Source organism: Melanotaenia boesemani, chromosome 15 (genome assembly GCF_017639745.1).
Source record: "Melanotaenia boesemani isolate fMelBoe1 chromosome 15, fMelBoe1.pri, whole genome shotgun sequence".
In the NCBI taxonomy this organism is placed as follows: Eukaryota; Metazoa; Chordata; class Actinopteri; order Atheriniformes; family Melanotaeniidae; genus Melanotaenia; species Melanotaenia boesemani.
In genome coordinates, this window is record NC_055696.1 from 33,105,061 (window position 1) to 33,124,609 (window position 19,549).

The 19,549-nt window shown below is 45.3% G+C and overlaps 2 long non-coding RNA genes across 2 annotated transcripts; both read right to left on the reverse strand.

The window, feature by feature from the left end:
- Positions 1–4,732: 4,732 nt before the first annotated feature.
- LOC121654395 lies at positions 4,733–5,403 on the reverse strand. Its single transcript, XR_006012945.1, has 3 exons — positions 5,369–5,403; positions 5,059–5,187; positions 4,733–4,973 (listed from the first exon to the last, which is right to left on the reverse strand). It is a non-coding gene; the product is annotated as an uncharacterized LOC121654395 (long non-coding RNA).
- A 12,517-nt stretch (positions 5,404–17,920) lies between these two features.
- LOC121654487 lies at positions 17,921–19,314 on the reverse strand. The gene is made up of 3 exons (XR_006012962.1): positions 19,193–19,314; positions 18,971–19,046; positions 17,921–18,058 (listed from the first exon to the last, which is right to left on the reverse strand). It is a non-coding gene; the product is annotated as an uncharacterized LOC121654487 (long non-coding RNA).
- Between the last annotated feature and the right edge of the window lie 235 nt (positions 19,315–19,549).

The window sequence follows — 19,549 nt, forward strand, 5'->3', positions numbered from 1 at the left end:
CCTACAGCTTTTACAGGTAAACTAAGATGACAATCATCAGGAGCTCCAAAACAAAATAACCCAGACAACAGCAAGATGTATCACAACAACCAAACTACCTGTCACGGCTGAGTCCAGCCGTCGGCAGCCAACAGCAGCCCCCCGGCGCACCGGAAGAGCCGTCCCCCCCCAAGACCGGCGGAAGGCAGCGATGAGAGCAGGGTCCAAGATGAACCGACGGGGCAACCAAGAATGCTCCTCAGGGCCATACCCCTCCCTGTCGACCAGGTACTGCAAACTGCGCCCCCGGCGACGGACGCCCAGGATATGGCGACCAAACCTGCTGTCCAGGAGCATAATGCGGAGCAGGGACGCTGCGTCGATCGGCCAGACGGCGGTTGCGTTCAGCCGTACGCCGCAGAGCCACACGAGTCCCAACCCACACATGCCGGACCCGCTGGAGATGATGCTGAACAGAGGGGACCGCGAGCTCCCTCTCCTCCTCGGGAAACAGGGGAGGCTGATAAAGCAGGGAAGCCTCGAACAGGGAGCGGCCGGTGGCAGAGGAGGTAAGGGAGTTGTGAGCATACTCAATCCAAGCCAGATGCCAGCTCCAGGTGGAGAGACCGTTAGAAGCCACACAATGGAGAGTGGCCTTCAGCTCCTGATTTAGACGCTCCATCTGTCCATTGGACTGGGGATGATAACCAGATGACAGTGAGACCTTGGTGCCCAGGGCGGAACAGAAAGACTTCCATACCTGGGAGATGAACTGCGGTCCTCGATCAGACACTATCTCTGAAGGTAATCCATGTAGGCAGAAGACGTGGTCGACCAGAAGGTCCGTAGTCTCTGAAGATGATGGAAGTTTACTAAGGGGAATAAAATGGGCTGCCTTAGAAAATCAATCCACTACGGTGAGAATAACAGTTTTACCTTGTGAGGGAGGCAGGCCAGTGATGAAGTCCAGAGCTATGTGAGACCAAGGCCTGCCAGGCACCTCCAGGGGCAGAAGGCACATACCGGCGGATCAGGGTCGGAGACTAGCCCCTGATTGATCTGCTCCTCGATCTGCCAAGAAACCCCACCTATTTGACAGGCTGACGGAAGGATCCGGCTAGGTACCACAGGTTCTTCATCTGAAGTGTAGAGATGGGAAAGGGCATCTGGCTTGGTGTTGCGGGAACCTGGAAGATAGGTTACAGAGAAGTTGAATCGTCCGAAAAACAAGGACCAACAAGCCTGACGTGCATTTAATCTCTTGGCGTGCTGGAGATAGGTGAGATTCTTGTGTCGGTCCACACAATGAATGGGTGGTTAGCCGCCTCCAACCAGTGTCTCCATTCCTCCAGTGCTAGTTTTATGGCCAACAATTCCCGATTGCCCACATCGTAATTTTGCTTGGCTGCTGACAACCGTCGGGAGAAAAAAGCGCATGGATGAAGCTTACCCTCCAACTCTGACCTCTGGGACAGTACTGCCCCCACCCCCAAGTCGGAGACATCCACCTCCAGAATAAACTGCCGATGAGGGTCTGGCTGAATGAGGACAGGTGCCGTGGTGAATCTCTCTTTCAGTGGCTGGAACGCCAGGTCAGCGTGGGGGTTCCAGCAAAAGGGAATCTTCACAGAGATTAGTGTGGTTAGAGGGGAAGCAACTGCACTGTAGTTGCGAATGAACCTACGGTAAAAGTTGGCAAATCCCAAGAACCTTTGGAGCTGCTTGGGGTTGGTAGGAACCGGCCAGTCCACCACTGCTTTAATTTTGGCTGGCTCCGTCTTCACCTGCCCACCCTGGAAGGCATGACCAAGAAAGGTTATGGAGGCGGAGGTCTGGGACCGGGCTGCTCTGCGGTGGGGGTGGCTCTGGGTCTGGCCCAGTTGGTGGCTGTGGGGGCCAGCAGTTGGAGTCACTCGTGGCGGGGGGTGAGGCCACTGGTGACACCTGGGTTGGTGGGCATTGGTCCTGGCTGGGCTATTCCGGGGCGGGTTGGGCGGGGGTTCTGGGCTCTGGTGCCCAGGGGTGGTCCTCCTCTCTGCCGTATGTGCCAGGGGTCTGGGCCTGCCCGGATGTGCTGCCATGGGCAGCACATCTGGTTGACACCCTGGGACCCAGGGTATGGCCAGGGGGCAGGGGGGGTGTAGGGGTTTGACGGAGGGCTGAGTGGGATTTCGGGGGATTATAGGGGGAGGTGCTGGGGTGTGAGTCAGGGATGCTTTTATGTTGTGTGTGTGTGTCTATATTTTGGATGATGTTTGTGTGGATGTGGGGGTATGTTTGTGTGCGTGCGTATGCATGTGCCGCTGTCCCCATCCTCTCATTCCCTGTTAGGGATGTGGGAGGGTGGGTACTTTCTAGGGTCGGTGACGGCTCACTGGCTGTGGTCCCTGAATGGCCCAGTCATGGGGGGGAGCCTCTCCTGGCCTGTCTTGCCCTGGGGGGCCTCCTGGGGAGTGGGGGTGCCTAATGCCACTGGAGGCTCATCATCCAGAGGGAAGTTTGCTTCCATCTGGACGTAGGGGGGAGGGAGAGGGTATTGGGGACCTCTCACACCCCTGTTCCCCCTGTGTGTGGCTGGGGGCGGGTGGGGAGAGGTGGTTGCCCCGGGGTCCCGGGGTGGCTGTGCTGGTGGGCTGCTGGCTCTGTGGGTGTTGGGTCAAGAGGGGGTGCTTGGGACTCGCTGTCCTCTGGTCCGCCTGGGGTGTCCCCCACGAGGCATGGTGGGTGGGTTGTGGGTGGCGTGACTGAGTGCTTGTGGGTGCGGCGCGAGGGAGGGTGTGAGTGTGGGGTTATATGGGGTGCAGATTGGAGTAGGTGGGGAGTGGGGGGAGGGGGCCGATGGCACCCTGGTTCCCAGGGGGTGTGTGGCTGGAACATCGGGGTTTGTGCTGGCCTACGCCGGGTGGCTGTCTGGGGGGCCCTGTCCTCACTAGGCATGTTGCGGTCCCCATCTGCCTTTGGGGGGTGGGGGCGGCCGCCTCTGGTCTCCTGGGGCCCTGGGCCCTTCGCATGGGCTGCCCTGGGTGGCCAGGAGTCCCTGGTGGGAGGCCAGGCGGCTGGGACCTGTTCCCCGGGACCGTGGGGGGTCTTGCTGGGGCTCTCCTCTGCCGCCCTTCGGGTGGGGCTGGAGTCGTCTTCATGGTGGGGTGGCTTGGGTTGGTCCTCCGGGTCTGCTGCTGAGGGCCCTGGTCTCTGGCCCTGGTCTGGAGGCGTGGTCGCATTTGCATGATCTCACTCACCACTCTTCATCACTGATCACTCCTTGTTTCTCATGCTCTGCATGCTGACACAGTCACTGAGTTGTCCAGTGGGTTTTTATACTAAGCGATAATTCTTTTTTTATTTTTTTATTTTTCCTGTGAGTTAGTATCTGGTCGCTGTTATGTCTTTTTGATTTGGTTATTATTTAAAAACTCTTAATGACTAGCAGCCCTGTTTTTTCTGTGTGTATGTTTCTGTTTTTGTAAATATTGTAGGAAATTTTCTGGTGTGTTCATGTACAGGTGTAACAATTTGTTGTCTGGTGATGGTGTGGATTGAAGGGTCGTTTCCTTCTGTCTGTGATCTTTTTGTCTCCTTTCTTCTTTCCCTTTTGCTCTTTTTGCTATTTTCCATCTTTTTCTGTCCCCTCCGGTCAGGTCCAGCAAGATTACATAGATTCCGTGATTCAAAGTAAATAAATAAATGAATTAATCAGATTATCAAGAGGAGCCTTACCCAAAGGCCTCCCCTTGTATGGGCTCAATATTAAGTCATAAAGATTTTGCAGTTGTAAATGAATGCTTGCACATAATCTCAGGGTTTGCGTCTGTAAATCAAGCTTGTCATCCTGTAAAAACAATCTGCCTGAAAAATTAAGTGTGCAAATGTGCAGAAAAGATGTTTGCATGGTTGTAAAAAAGATTTGTAATTGTGGGGGAAAAAATAAAGTTCTTTTGCGAAAGCCCTGTTCATAGATGCAAAGCACCAAACTGTGTGTGAGCCGCTGAAGTTGCGGTTGCGAATTATGTCTGTATCTTTACACTTTTATCTGATTGGATGGTGACAAATCAAACTGTCCAATCAGAGCGCAGATGGCTTCCTGTCCGTCCGCACCGCTGCAGACTCTTAAAGGGGAGTAGAGTGGACAAAGGCGCGAGTACGTCTATTACACTGGTGGGTTATAATTTTAAATATTGCTGGAATAAACATTCGTATTTTATGTCACAACTTTATTGAAGCATTCAGTTGTTTTAGTATCGCCTCCAACCAAGTTGGTCCTTGTGTATCTTCTTAGTTAAGAATTGCGGCCTATATATTTATATATTTATATATATATATAAAGTTCCTATGCAGCTATCCACACTGTTTTGGAGAAGACACTGTACTCATGTAAGTGCTCAGAAACACACAATGTAGCAAAGCATGTGGAGGACGACAGATAGTCTGCCTTGACTACCTCGACTTTCATTTGGCCAGTAGGGATTTCCCACCCGACCCAAAACTTCACCAGCTGGCTGAGCTGGAGTGGAGTGGCTGCAAGATATAATAACAATGATAATAAATATGATGTCAAATTTAACTTAAAACTAAATAATAAACTTGCCTGTTTCAATAAAAGTTCTTAAGAATCCTGCTATCTCATTCTGGACCCTCAGTGTGTAGGGAGCATCATCATCATCATCATCATCATCATCCTCACTGTCATCCCCTGGCCAAACAATGTGACTGAGAACTGCCTTAAAAGGAAGAAAATGCAGAAACAATGTCAGATTTCTTTACAAACCTACCAAATACTGAAGTTACAGACATTTGCTTCAATTAAACATGGACTTGTGTACATTGACACTGATCCCAGTTAAGGCTGGGCTGTACCTGGACAGTGAGAATGCTTTCAGCATGCCGGGGAAGATGATCAGAGCAGTTTCAGGCCAGTCTTGGAGCAGATTCTACAGTCTGGTGTCCTTCAGTCCCTTCCTAATTTGCTTTGTTTGCCTAATGGTTCGTCCAATCACCTAAAGAATTTGACAATAGTTTTAATGGAGACTTTGGATCATTTAATGTCAAGTTTAGAAAAAGAAAGAAATTAACAAATCTCACTTCATGATGGAGTAACTGTTGGAGCAGCCATTTATGATTTTCTGTGTTAACAGGTGGCAAGTCCCAGGAAATGGCAAGAGTGTTAACTTCATTCTTCTGCTCCTCAGACAGGGGTTTGTCTCCATCAAGCTTAATTAAAATAAAAAAATAAATAAAAAAAATCACAGTTGCTAGTTTAAACGTTTGCCTTAATTTTGATCATATTTGTAGGGTTTTATTGTCACAGCAAAAAGAGAGGACTAAACTAACATCCATGAACAGTCAGGTGAGAAATGCTGACCGAGGCTTTCAATAAGTCAGTATCATTTACCATCTGGATTGTTGTTCGTATGTCAAGATCTGGCAAATCTTTAAGGTTTACAGTGACAGTATCTCTGTTAGCATGCAGACACATGTGAACAATTGCATCACTGAGCTCATGAAAGACGAGGTCCATCGTTCAGAATGAATGCCCAATCATTCTTCCCGCCACCAGAAAGAGGTCACTGTCAACCAAAATCCGAGATATCGGCTACACCTGTGAAATAGCAAAAAAATCTAATAAATAAACTGTTTGGGAGTTACAAATTTCAGGAGTCAAACAGCTCTTAAAAAAATAAGACTTTTAAAAATGCATCATTTCTAGATCACTATAATTCTGTTCTGTTACACTTGTGAATTTGAAATTGTGTCAGAAAACAGAAGTAAGAAAGAAAGAAAGAAAGAAAGAAAGAAAGAAAGAAAGAAAGAAAGTTAGCTTATGGAAGCATACCACTGTTTATGTTAAACTATGCTGAAATTTTAGCATGGCTAAACTGAGAAAATGTGGACACCAATGCCAACAGCTGTGTCACCTAAAATATGCAGCAGAGAAAAAACAAAAAACAAAAAGGAAAACAAAGTCATTATCCTTAACGCAAGATTCACAACTAGATACTTAATTTAAGATCAACAGTTTACAATTAATTTGATTTAAAAAAAGTATTTAAGTAAAGGCCACAGCTATGCTAATTTCATAATTACATGAATTACAAGAATGTTAAAGGTTCCATATTATGCTAAATTCACTTTCTAAAGGTTTTCTAACACTCATATGTGTCCTCATAGCCTGTGTATGATGCCAAAAAAATTAGAAAGTTCTGTATCCTCTCTTGCTTGCTCCACTTGTTCGCGAATGTGTGCTTAAACAGGCAAGTCTTCCTCACAAAGGAAAATAACCACTGTATCTGGTAGTGGATACTGCCTTTTATTACTGGAGCTTACCCTCTAAAATCACAGAGTGGGAACCAGCAAAACCCAGATCTTCTTCCAGAGAGGGGCGTGGACAGGCACCACTCATGAACATTTAATGATTCAGACACAGAAACAGCCTGCTCTCAGTAGAGCTCACTAGAGCCACTTTTGGAACGACTGAAATTAAGGACGAGGGCTGAATTTTGGGTAATGCACTTTGTAAACACTGTTGTTGACCTCTGACCCACATGTAAAATTGTTGAAAAAAATGTATAACATGGGACGTTTAAAACACAAAAAAGTATTACCTTTGTAATAAACAGTGAAATGGTCTGGTCCAGTCAATCTTTGGCCTTTTGTAGAAGGCAAGGATGTCACGACTTTGGGAAGTTTGATCATCACGGATGTCAATTCTTGCCATGATTGGGGGTTCGTTCTCCTTTTCTCGCATTAGGTACTTTTTAAACAGTGTAGCAGCTTCTTGGGGAGAACTAACATTTTTCCAAAGTTCAACTGATGAAATATACAGGATACAATTGCAAATAGACAACATTCCTGTTAGATGTTTTATATTAAGTCAAAATGTCAAATTCTTGCATATTTTAATATATTAATATATTGTAAGATATTAAACAATATCTTAAACACATTTTAATCAGATGCTAGTAAGCCAGATGCCCAGCTTATTTATCGAGCACCTTCATGGCCGGTGACTTCCCACAAATGTTGCAGCACTGAGGTCGTCTCCATCGCTGCTCAGTGCAGCTCCACCTTGTGGCCTTGATGTTGTTGGAAAGTATTCCATTACACTTTAGTACAATGGGAAGAACAATTAGTAAATAAAAATGTATTGCTAAATGAGTACTGGATAGCGAGGTGGTGGTGCATGCTTAATAAGTAATCAAAGCAATTCACTCACATATTGGAGAGTTTGACACTGATTAAATGAGAGTGCACATTAGAGATGCGAGATATAGGCTGCGGCGGACCTGTTGCGGACTGAGGCGAACCTGTTGCGGACTGCTGTAGGTGCGGAGAATGCTGTAACGCGAGACTCGGCGAGACTTGGCAGAATCAACATGGCGCGCTACTAAAAACAAACAAAACGCCACAAGCTAACAGGGAAATATAAATATATATATATACTCCAAACCACACTAACCCGGTCACTCTGGATCACATTGAAGAAGATCTCATCAGCACAACGGATTTTATCGAAGAAAGCTTCCAGCGGATCGTAATGGGCAAGTCTAATGCTGCAGCGACGGCCTCAAAAACTGGCTCCAGTTCTAAAAGAGTTCGCCCGGCGGAATCCCCCGAAGCGACCAGCCCAGTCTCTCCAACCGGCAGCGATACGACGGATATTCTAATCTCCATCGACGGGAAAGCTATCCAGGCCATCGATGCCCGGCTCTCCCTGCTGGAAGTTCTTCATCGTGAGTTTCAATCTTTAAGGGAAAGTTTGGAATATAGCCAAAAGCAGGTGGAAGCTCTTGCTACGGAGAACAACATCCTCAGAGACTCGGTGAAAACCCTTACCGAAGGAGTAAGCCAACTATCAATGGAAAATAAAAAAATGAAAGAGTTAGTCCTAGATCTACAGGGCCGTAGCATGAGAGATAACCTAGTTATTTCAGGGATCCCAGAGCAGGTGGAGGAAGATACAGAGGCAGCTGTAAAAAAATTCATCAGAACCAACCTTAAACTTCCAGAGGAAAAGGTAAAAGCCATCTCTTTTCATCGGGTTCACCGCATAGGGAAAAAAAACCCGGAGGGCAGACCCAGGCCGATAGTAGCTAAATTCGTTCTCCACAAAGAAAAAGAAGAGGTGCAGCGTTGCGGCAGACAGCTTCGTGGGACTGACCTTAGTATGAGCGATCAGTTTCCCAGAGAAATCCTGGAGCGTCGCAAGATCTTGTTCCCCATTAGGAGAAAATTCCTGGACGGAGGAGCCCGCGCTGCCATCTCGGTGGACAAGCTTTACGTTAATGGACAGCTACATCGTGACCATAACACCACTCCCTGGCTCTACTGACCTCAGATATGTATCCACACAATGCACACTTTGCACAGGTGTTATAAACGCTAATCAGACTCACTGGGCTTAAGTCACAGAGTTTAAAGGTCCCATATTATGCAAAATTCACTTTTTAATGGTTTTGGAACAGTCATACTGGTCCCCCCGCATGTGTAGGAGACCCGTAAGTGTGAAACTCTTTCAGGCGCTCTCTCTCCTCCCCCCTGCTCCACCTCTAGGGAAGTAAGCGCTGAAATGAGCTTGTTTGAAAGCGTGTACGTTATGACGTCATAAGGGACAATAACCACTCCCCACAGAGCGATGGACCCGTCTACCGGCTCTCAAAGCCCGCCCTCTAAAAATCACCTAGCGCCCAGTGTTTTTCCCTCTTCGGCAACCCTCGTTAGCGGACATGGCTAAGCGACAGAAGCACTGTTCTGTTTGTGGCTGCATAAATGAACACGGAAAACGTTTTTTTTACTTCCATCCACTGAACCCACGAGGACTGAGTGGATTAATTTTATTTTTGGAGGAAATGTACCCGGAAAACTTCCAAAGGTTTTTGCATGTCTGTGGCCAGCATTTCAAAGAGGACTGTTTCCACAACATGGGGGCATGGAAAGCAGGCTTCGCTAACCGTTTGAAGCTGAAGCCAGGTTCAATACCAACTGTCCGTGACACAGCTGGAGAGGTAAGAGCTGGCAGTTATTTTATCGTTTTCGGCCTTATTAGTCTGATAGCTTGAAAATATATTAACCTGTCAATCACCTCATGACGGGCGATGCGATGGGCGGAGCCAACAGCTGAGCTGCTCCACCAGGGTTCCGCCCAACCATAAACGGCACATTTCTGAAGCTGCTAAAAAGAGGGAGGTGAAGAGAAGCCGCTGCACTCAAACTGAGGGTCGATTTGTCCATACCAATGGCGGAAATATTCATTTAGATATTAATGAATGGTCTCAGATTGGGAATAAAGTGTATACATATGGGACCTTTAATGTTTTTCACAATAGACAATAATACTGCCAGTCTCTAATGTTCACAAAATGGACTTATATTTTATGGGTTCGTTTTCTTTTTCACCCACTTCCCCCTCCTTTTTTGTCGTTTTCTTCCCACGTTATTCTTCTTTTCCTCTCTCTCTGCACTCGTTTTTGTTTTTCTTTTTTCTAGCTGCCACCTCACGGAAACATATAACACTAATGCTAAGGCTGCACAGTATACATTTAGTAATACCTGCATATATAACCCAACACTCACATTTATTAATTCCAGTACATTTAATAACATTCAACACAGGCACACAACATTACGCATACATATTCATACACTTACACACACACACATACACATTTATATTAACAAGAAGCATCCAACACTCACTTTTTCACCACAAGCATGACCATCCTTAGATTTATCACTTGGAATGTGCACGGAGCTGGGACCAGAGAGAAGAGACTAAAAATCTTTAATAGATTAAATGATCTGCAGGCAGACATTGTATTCTTACAGGAGATTCATATGACAAAAACATCAGTGAATGCTCTCTCTACAACCCAGTTTCCTGATGTTTACTCAGCCTGTTTTAACTCCAGACAGAGAGGGGTAGCCATTATGATAAATAGAAAAGTAACAGTCACAGAAATCAGCGTTATCACAGATCCAGAAGGGAAATTCATCATAGTAAAATTATCTATTCAAAATATGAAGTTATGCTTAGCTAACTTATATGGCCCAAATACTGACGATCCCTCCTTCTTTCACTCTTTCTTCACATCACTTTCTGAACACACAGATAGCACACTGATCGCAGGAGGGGATTTTAACATGGTTCTGGGCTCAGCTGATAGATCTAGTAACACTGTAACATCAAACGAAACTGGCAATCCACAAACACTGTAAAACAATATATGGAAGATTTTGGACTTTGCGATATATGGCGGTCTTATCACCCTAATATCAGAGAGTACACCTTCTTTTCCTCAGTTCACCATTCATACTCTAGGCTAGATTATTTTCTGGTTAGCAGCTCTTTGGTGAGTGAGATTTCAGAGACCCAGATTCACCCCATCACTATCAGCGACCATGCCCCAGTTTCCTTTACTTTGAGGAACACGAGAATCACACCACTGACTAAAAGCTGGAGATTTAATACAGCGTTGCTTAAAGATCCCGACTTTATCAGCTACTTCACAAAAGAATGGGCTATATACTTAGAAAACAATGACAAACCAGGAGTCCTCAGCATGTGTTCTGTGGGAAGCAGGGAAAGCGGTAATGCGAGGCAAAATCATCTCTTTGCGTCACAATAAAAAAAAGAACGAAAACTCAAAAATATTAGAATTAGAAATAAGAATTAAATCATTAGAGGAACGCCTACAGTGCTATCACCAGATGAACCAACGATGAACCAAATAAGGATGGCTAGACTGGAATTAAATGAAATAATGCAACAAAGAGAACAGAATTTTCTGGTGCAAAGATTACGCTTGGAGACATTTGAACACAGTAATAAATCCGGAAGAATTTTAGCTAACCAGTTAAAAAATAAATAAGGAAAAATCTACCATATCGGTTGTTAAAGATTCAATAGGTAATATTACGCATGACCCAGATGCAAAAAACAACATCTTTAGAGATTTCTATAAAACTCTGTATACATCACACTTAGATCCATCAGACAATGATATCCATCATTTTCTTAACAACATAGATCTTCCAGGTTTACAGCAGGAACAAGTCACGGCCTTAGATTCCCCCCTCACAGTGGAGGAGCTACATGAAGCCCTTAAACATATGCCCTGTAAAAAAGCCCCCAGGTCCAGATGGCTTCCCAGCAGAGTTCTATAAAGACTTCTGGTCAATACTGGCCCCAACATTTTTCAAAATGGTGACACAAATAAAGGAAAATGGTTACTTACCCCCCAAACATAAACTCTGCCAACCATTACTGTAACTATTAAAACCAGGTAAAGACCACCACAATACCATCTAGCTACAGACCCATATCACTGATAAATGCAGACCTTAAAATAATTTGCAAAGCATTAGCTGGAAGGTTAGAGAAAGTAACTCCTATCATTATACACCCTGATCAAACAGGCTTTTATAAAGGGCAGATATTCCACTGTTAACATGCAGAGACTAATTAATATAATAGATTATTTACCATCAATACCTGGAAACAATAATAGTTTCTTTAGATGCAGAGAAAGCTTTTGATCGTGTTAACTGGAAATATTTACTAGCTACTCTAAACAGATTCGGCTTTGGCCATCTTTCATTAACTGGATTAAAATCTTATACAGTTCTCCTAATGCGAGTGTTAAAACAAACGACCAGAACCTCTCCAAGTTTTAATCTACAAAGGGGTACCAGACAAGGTTGTCCACTATCTCCCTCACTTTTTGCTATATTTATTGAACCGCTAGCCGCTGCAATTAGACAAAATAAAGCTATTAAAGGCATTCAGGTCCAGAAAATATATTCATAAAATAAGTCTTTATGCTGATGACGTTTTACTATTCCTCCAGAACTCACAAACCTCTCTATCTGAAACAAATCTCACTAATTAATAAATTCTCATCACTGTCGGACTACTCTGTTAACTGGACTAAGGAGTACAGTTCTACCCATCAACTGTAGCTTTCAAAATCTACCCAGCATCACCTTAAAATCAGGTAACATTGATACCTAGATGTAAATATTCCCTCCAGGATCTCAGAACTAACAAAACTTAATCACACTCACCTTCTTAAGACTATAGAAGATGATCTTGCTCGCTGGAAAATCTCTACCCATTTCACTCATGGGGGAGAGTCCACCACCATAAAAAATGATGGTTCTACCAAAATAACTATTTGTTTTCTATGATTCCTATGAAACCCCCCTCTACCTGGTTTAAATTCGTCTAGAATCACACATCTCCCGATTTCTCTGGAAAAAATAAACCACCCCGGATCAGTTTAAAAACTTTACAGAAGCCGAAAGATAGATGAGGAATTAGACTTGCCTAACTTTCAACATTACTTCCTAGCTAATAGATTGCAATATGTCCTAAAATGGCTCAAAACCTATCCACTAGATGACCTGTGGATAGACATAGAACAAACATTTTGTGACAATTTGGAAATTTTCTGATCTTCCTTTTTTCAGCTTAAGTATAAAAAAAAGCAAAAGTGCTTTAAAGTGTCAACATCAGCACTTCTCTGACAGCCTGGTGGGAATTTCTCAATAAAACCAACTCCTCAATAATACCAATGTGAACTCACACCCATCTGGAACAATCCTGATATACTACTAAACAAAAATATGCTAACTTAACCAATGGATTACCAAGGAAATTAAACATACTTTGAACATATTATCCATAACAGAAACATTTTATCTTTTAATACACTCTCATCACAATATGGGATTAACAGCAACAGATCTTAGAATATCAACAGCTCAAAACCGTAATACACCACAAAAATTCCCCTTCACCAAACAGATCTGGAACTTCCTCCAATAGTAGCAGATTTTATGGACCTCTGTACCCCCAAATTACTTTTCAAAAATATACAGATTAATGTTAAAAATAGATGACTCAAATTCCCCTACCTACTTCAAAATGGGAGATAGATTATCCATCAATCCTAGTCAACCATTTTGGTTACAAATATGTCTTAATGCCTTTAATATGCACAGACAGCCCAAATGTACAACTCCAATACAATACAAAGTCCTCCATTAGAACGCATTATACAGGACAAAGGATGTTCACACAGATGGGTCTTAATCACTCCGATATCTGCACACAGTGCACAGGTAACACAGCAGATGATTACTTACACGCTTTATGGCTTTGTGCACCTGTCCAGAAGTTCTGGAATAAGGTCTGTGAGGATTTATCAACATGGGTTAGATGTAACATTCCTGCATGTCCAAAACTTTGTTTACTGGGTGACCTAAGTGACATTAATATAGACACTAACAAAGCACATATGGTCCTCACGGCCTTATGTATCGCAAAGAAAACTATTCTAGTGAACTGGAAGTCTAAAAACAATCTAAATATTAACCAGTACAGAAATCTCCTGCTGGATCACATCAGTCTAGAGTCTGTATCGGCATCCATTAAACACCAATCAGTTAACTCTCAGTCTTCCTGGACCCCGCTGATTAGTCACATCACGTAGTGGGAAGGGGTGCTGGGGTCTAGTCATTCTGTGGGGGTCAGGGGTGGGGCTGGCTGGGGGGCCTTGGGGGTCCATCGGCCCTGGCCGTTTCTCTGGGTCGGTGGTCGGGGGGGGCCATTGAGTAGGGGACGGTGTGGCTGACTGGCTCCGGGGCCTTGGGGGCCTGGGGGCTGGTGCTCACTGGGGGCGGGCCGGGGGGCGACTGGGGGTCCGGGGCGGTTGGGGGGCTGGCCTGGGGCTGGGCAGCCTGGTTGCTGGGGTGGGGGCCGGGCGGGGGGGCGGGTGCCCCGGGGTCTGGGGGCTGTCTCCCTCCAGCTTGGTGGGCCCTTCCTGGGCCTCGGGGGGGCTTGGTCGCCCTGGGCATGCCATCGGGGTCGGGCTGATCCGATGCCGGGCAGGTACCCTTGGGATTACAATGTGTCCGTTGGGTCTAAGGGAGGGGTAGGGGGTAGGGGGAAGGGGGGTGGCGGGAGTCCTGGTGGGCAGTGGGAATGGAGTCTGCTCTCCTTCTCACTCTCTCCCCTCCCGCCGGGGACTCCTTCGGGGAGGATGGGGGCGCTGTGCCTTGGACCCGACCAGAATGCGTGTGTGCGGCCTGGGGCTCTCTGGTCCCCTGGTGTGGTGGTGTGGGCTGCCGGGGGTGGGTGGGCGTCCGGGGCGCTCATGCGCTGGGCTCTTGGCGGGGCCGGGCCTTTGCCCCTCTTCCCTCAGGTGGTCTTGGGGGGGGGCGGGGGCGCCTACAGCGGCCAGATGGGGAGTTGGCTGCCTGGGACGGGGATCTCTCTCCCAGTTGTGCCCCTCCTCGGGCCCGGCTGGGACGGGGATCTCCCTCCCAGTTGTGCCCCTCCCCGAGCCCCTCTCCTCCCCCGCCACCCCACATCACACACACTACACATAGGGCACTGTGGGGCGGGTGTAGGCGGTGGGTTTGGCTGGGGGGTCCCCATTGCGGGATCCCCCGGTGGACCCCTGTGACTGCCCGCCCCACTAGATTTTAATCACAACCTAGACATCAATATACATTTAGGGCCTCGGGGGGATGGGCACATGGGCTGTGGGTGGGCGGAAAGGAGCCACCAAGGTGGCCCTTCCTCCATCCCCTCCCTTTGTGACCTCTCTCCCCCCGATTTTATTTACATGTTAGACACTACCACATTTAACAGTACTGCACTACACACATAACACACACACACTGAGGGAGTCCTGAGGGGGTCCTGCTGCCTGGCAGCAGTGGGACCCATCACCATCTCATGGCTCCTTCCAGTTTTTAATTGCATTATAAATAGCCCATACTTATGCACACACAACTCAGGCTGGGGGGCAGGGGGGCCGGGGTCTTCCTACGCCCTCGTGTCCCGGGATGCACTCGGGGCTGCAGGGGGTGGAGGTTCGGTGCCTGCCTGGAGTCCTGTGTGGGGTGCTGCTGGGCGCCATCTGCCCTGGGGGCTGCCCTCGGTGCCGCATCGGGGGGCTGGTGAGACCCCGGGGAGAATGTATGTGGTTGTGTGGGTGTGTGTATGTGGAGAGGGTCTGGGGCCCACCAGGCCCTAGACTCCCTGGGGTGCCCCTGGTGGGGGCGGGGTGGGGGGTGGGGGGGGAGTGAATGGGTAAGGGTTGGGGTAAAGAGGGGTTTTTTTTGGGGGGGGGACCTGCGGACATGTTCTTGTCCCTGGGGTGCCTAGCCTTGGTGTTGGGTTGACGTGGCCCACGGTGGTTTTGCCTGGGGCGGTCGGGCCCGTCAGGTTCCTGGGTGGGGCTTTGCTGGGGGGAAAGGGTGGCCCTTGGGCCTGTGGGGCGCCTGCCCTCCGTGCGGCCCGCGCCGCAGCGCCCGGCGCCCACTGGGCCTGCTCGCCATCGCCCTGGGCTGCCCGGTGCCCCTGCCCGGTCGCGCCGGGGGTTCCGGTCTGGGGACCCCTCTGCTCTGGTCCGGGTGGGCCGCTGCTCTGTCTGCTTTGGCTGTCCCGGGCTTGGTACTCTGTGGATCTGCTTGGCCTTTGGGGCCTCGGGCTCCCCCCGTCCCCCTCTGATGCTTCGGGGTGCGGCGTGATCGCGGCCCCCTTGCGGGTACACATTTCCTCCCTGTTGCATGGCCACACATCCATATTAGCACGTGCATGCTCACAAACGTGCTCGTCTCTCCATCCGCTTCTCACTAGAGGTAGCTGATGCTGATGTTTGTGTGTTGGTACGTTCATCTGCAGGTACGTTTGATATTATCTTCATTCTATCTTTCTTTCGGTATCATGTAGTACTGTGGTAGTTTATGTTGTTGTTTTTTTTTTTTTGTGATATGTTCTGGGCAGCATAGACAACTGTTATTTCCACATTTTAATCCTGTCCTTTTCTCCCTTTTTTTTTTTTTTTTTTTCTCTCTCTCTCTCTCTTCCTCTATCTCCCTGTCAGGTTCGGCACTGACATATAAGACTAAAGAAAATAACATTACAATAAAAATAATAAAAATATCAAGGGCAGCCATGTATATAACATGTCTCCCTTGGTAGAGCAAATCTGTCAAGCAAAATATGGCACACAGACCACCGTTCTGTATGTTAGGATGCTGGACAGGACAGGGTAAAAAAAAAGAAAGAAAAAAAAGAGATGCGAGATATAGAAGATCCCATAAGATGAGAAAGATTAGGATGAGTAAATCTGTGTGAAATCCTAAATTCAAAAGCTACTAAAAGATTTTACAAGGTGAGATTCAGATGGTTTGGGTATATTGAAAAATGATGTATTCTATATATATATATATATATATATATATATATATATATATATATATGTGTGTGTGTGTGTGTGTGTGTGTGTGTGTGTGTGTGTGTGTGTGTGTGTGTGTGTGTACTAGGAGTAGGACATTGAACATGGTGCTGCCAGGCAAAGAAACAGAAATGAAAATATGGAATAGATGATCCATTGTCATCCAGTTTTAACCCTTTATAGGGTAAAATAAATAAATAAATAAATAAAACACATGCAAGTGTATCACCTGTGTTTGATCTGTTTATTTCCACTTGTACAGTAAAATGAACTTACCTTTCACCACATGTACTGCCATGCAACATTAACACCTCTCTGGGAAATTGCTTGCCACAAACAGGACAGGAAGGCTCAGGAGAAAATCAAAATTCAAATTAGTCTTCTTTAATAACTTGAAGCGGTGTTGATTCATATGTTAGACAAATCAACACAATGTCGGATTCTGTGAAGTAAAGGCTGAAAAAAACCAGCCTTGAACAACACACATCAAAAATTATTTTGCATTAAAATCTCCTTTACCGCCAGGATTATAAATATTACCTTAACACGGGCCTATTTGTTCTGAAGTCAACAAATATTTAAAGCCATAGTGACAGACAGTTCTGTCATTATAAAAAATATCACCTGGTCATCCACTGGTCAACAGACTGGTAGTGTGTCTACACAGAATTTTAACTTTCTGAATTTTGCTGAAATTTTTTCATGTTAAACATTAAATTATACATTATGATTTTAATTAGGATACGAAAATTACAAGTCCCAGGTTAAATTCCACAGTATCATACAATCATGCTCACTGCTGATAGACAGCAGGATGGACCCACACTGCACACTTTTTAAAATGTATGATTATAATCCCTTTGAGCTCTGTTGGAAAACAGTTGGTATATGCTAGCCTGGCATACGCTAACCTGGTATACACTAGCCTGGTATATGATAGCCTGGTATATGCTAGCCTGCCTACTATGTATGTTGTTCTGCTACTTTTTGGACATGATATCAATTATCAAAACATACATTGCAGCACCAAGCTTTCTACTGGTGCTAGGAAGAGTACGGGAAGTCTGGAGTGATCCCACACTTTTATTTTTCCGGACTAAGTGATTAATGATTTTCATTTGATTAAAGACGAATGTGCAGATATATTCCAATATTAAATTTAGAGTGAATTTACCTGAACTTGAACTTCTGTAGAAATAACAGGTTCTATGTGTTGTGCCTGTTCGGGATGTTATCAAAGTCAGATTCCTGGAAAATTACTATTTTGAAAACTTTTCCATAACATGTACTGTTAACCACAAGGTTTGTACATTTTGTGGTGTCTTTATCAAGCTTATACACACAAATCACAACTACATATACAAATATAGTATAAACACCCTTTTGTAAAGTCTAAAAAATTACCACATATTAGAACATTTTTCTGAAACAGCATAAGAAATAAGTTAATTTTAAACACTTATATATTTTAATATGTCCTTTATTTAACCAGAAAGGTGTATAGATACAAGATCCCTTCCTTCTGGTCATTTACTGCATAGTATAGTTGTGTTACAGCCATACTTAGTGGTCTATATTTTTCTCCGTGAACTTACCTGTCCACAGCTTTCAATGTTTAAAAAGAGGCATATTAAACCCACAGTTCTTGCACTGAGACTTGGGCATTTTCCTGAACTCTGCAGCATCATGAGGAAGAGGTGTAGTATTAATTTCTTCCTGGAGCGGAACAATGTAAAGCATGTGCTTCCCATTGCTGGTGGCCATCTTCAGCATCTTAGACGTGTAGCCCTGCGATCCCTGAGCCACAACAGACAAGTTCCTCTGTCCATTACCACCTTGGATGTAGAAAACAGACACACGATGTAGAAAATTAAACCCATAACACACAAAAGCAGTAAACATGCTGTCAATATTGTAAATTGCCTTAATTTGAAACTTTAATCTGGGTAGCGACCATAGACGGTATATAAAAGATGGACGGAGCCTCCGTGACGTCACCCATAGGTTTCTGAAGAGCAAAAGTGAAGCTCATTGGGCGTTCCAACCGTCGCCATCTTAGTAGCGTCACGCGTCTCATTAATCCAGGAAAATCCAAAATTGGGCAAAGAGGTGGAGCTGAGAGGGAGACTGTGAAGGTGAGGGTGGATGATTGACACCCCATCAAATTCTGAGCTGCCTGTAACTAAGAGCTAACCCCGAGAAACGATAGTTAACCAACTAACGGATGTAGGCGGGCTAAAGCTAAGGTGAGCTGTTAGCCGGCTAAAACCCACAGTTGTGCTGCACTCTCCCTTCTTTCCGCAGATATTGGATACCTGTCAATCAAAAGGACACGCCCCTAATTAAGCTGCATACTCAAGATTAAATAACATCCAAACGGATGAGTTAGAAATTACAGTTGTCATGACAATAAACTTGACCTATTAATCCTAAAATGGATTTTTGTACCAGGATTTAAACATGTTCATTTCTACTTTGAAGTTGGTCTTTTTAACATGGGAGTCTATGGGGATTGACTCTGTTTTGGAGACAGCCCCTAGCGGATGAGGGGGGAACTGCAATTTTTTTGCACATCCGCATAGGCTTCACATTTTACAGGTGGAGGTTGCCGCTTGGTAGCAACACTACAAATTGAGATATTTTTTACAAAGCATTGCATTAAAATAAGTATTTTTGCAGTATAATTTTACAAAACTTAAATTTAGTCTACTTTATAAGTCATCTAGTACAATTAAAATGGTTGTTACCTGCAGATTTATTCAAAAGCCATCCTCCGGTTAGGGTCTTCATTTTGGGATATTCATCATGAAGAGCTTTGGTGATCTAGGTTAAGAAAAAATACATAAAGACTAATGTGATATTCCAAAGATCTGTCTGCTAAAATCCAAAGATGTCACTAGGGTATTCCAGGAGATGCAATTTCCAATTCCTGTCAACAGACACCAAGAATCTAAGACCAAGAAAATTACCTATTCATGATCAGCATTATCAGCTATGCCAATTGTCCGTCTTCCCAGTCCAGCTTGAAGGAGCTTTATTTCATTTTTGGGAGTTTTTGTTGTTGAACCAGGCAGAAGACAGAAACTGGACTCTACACTGTGAGCCGCTGGTATGACAACGCTTGGTGCTGGAAAAGGTCGCTTTCCTCTGTTCTGTCTTCTTTGAAACATTGCTGGAAATGACCTAACATTCATTCAGTAACTTATTAATAAATATATAAATGGGGAGAAAAAAACAACAAAAAAACTAAAATGAATCACAATATTTTAAAGAAAATAGAGCCAAATGGGCATTAATAAACTTGCAGTTCAACAAGTTGACACATA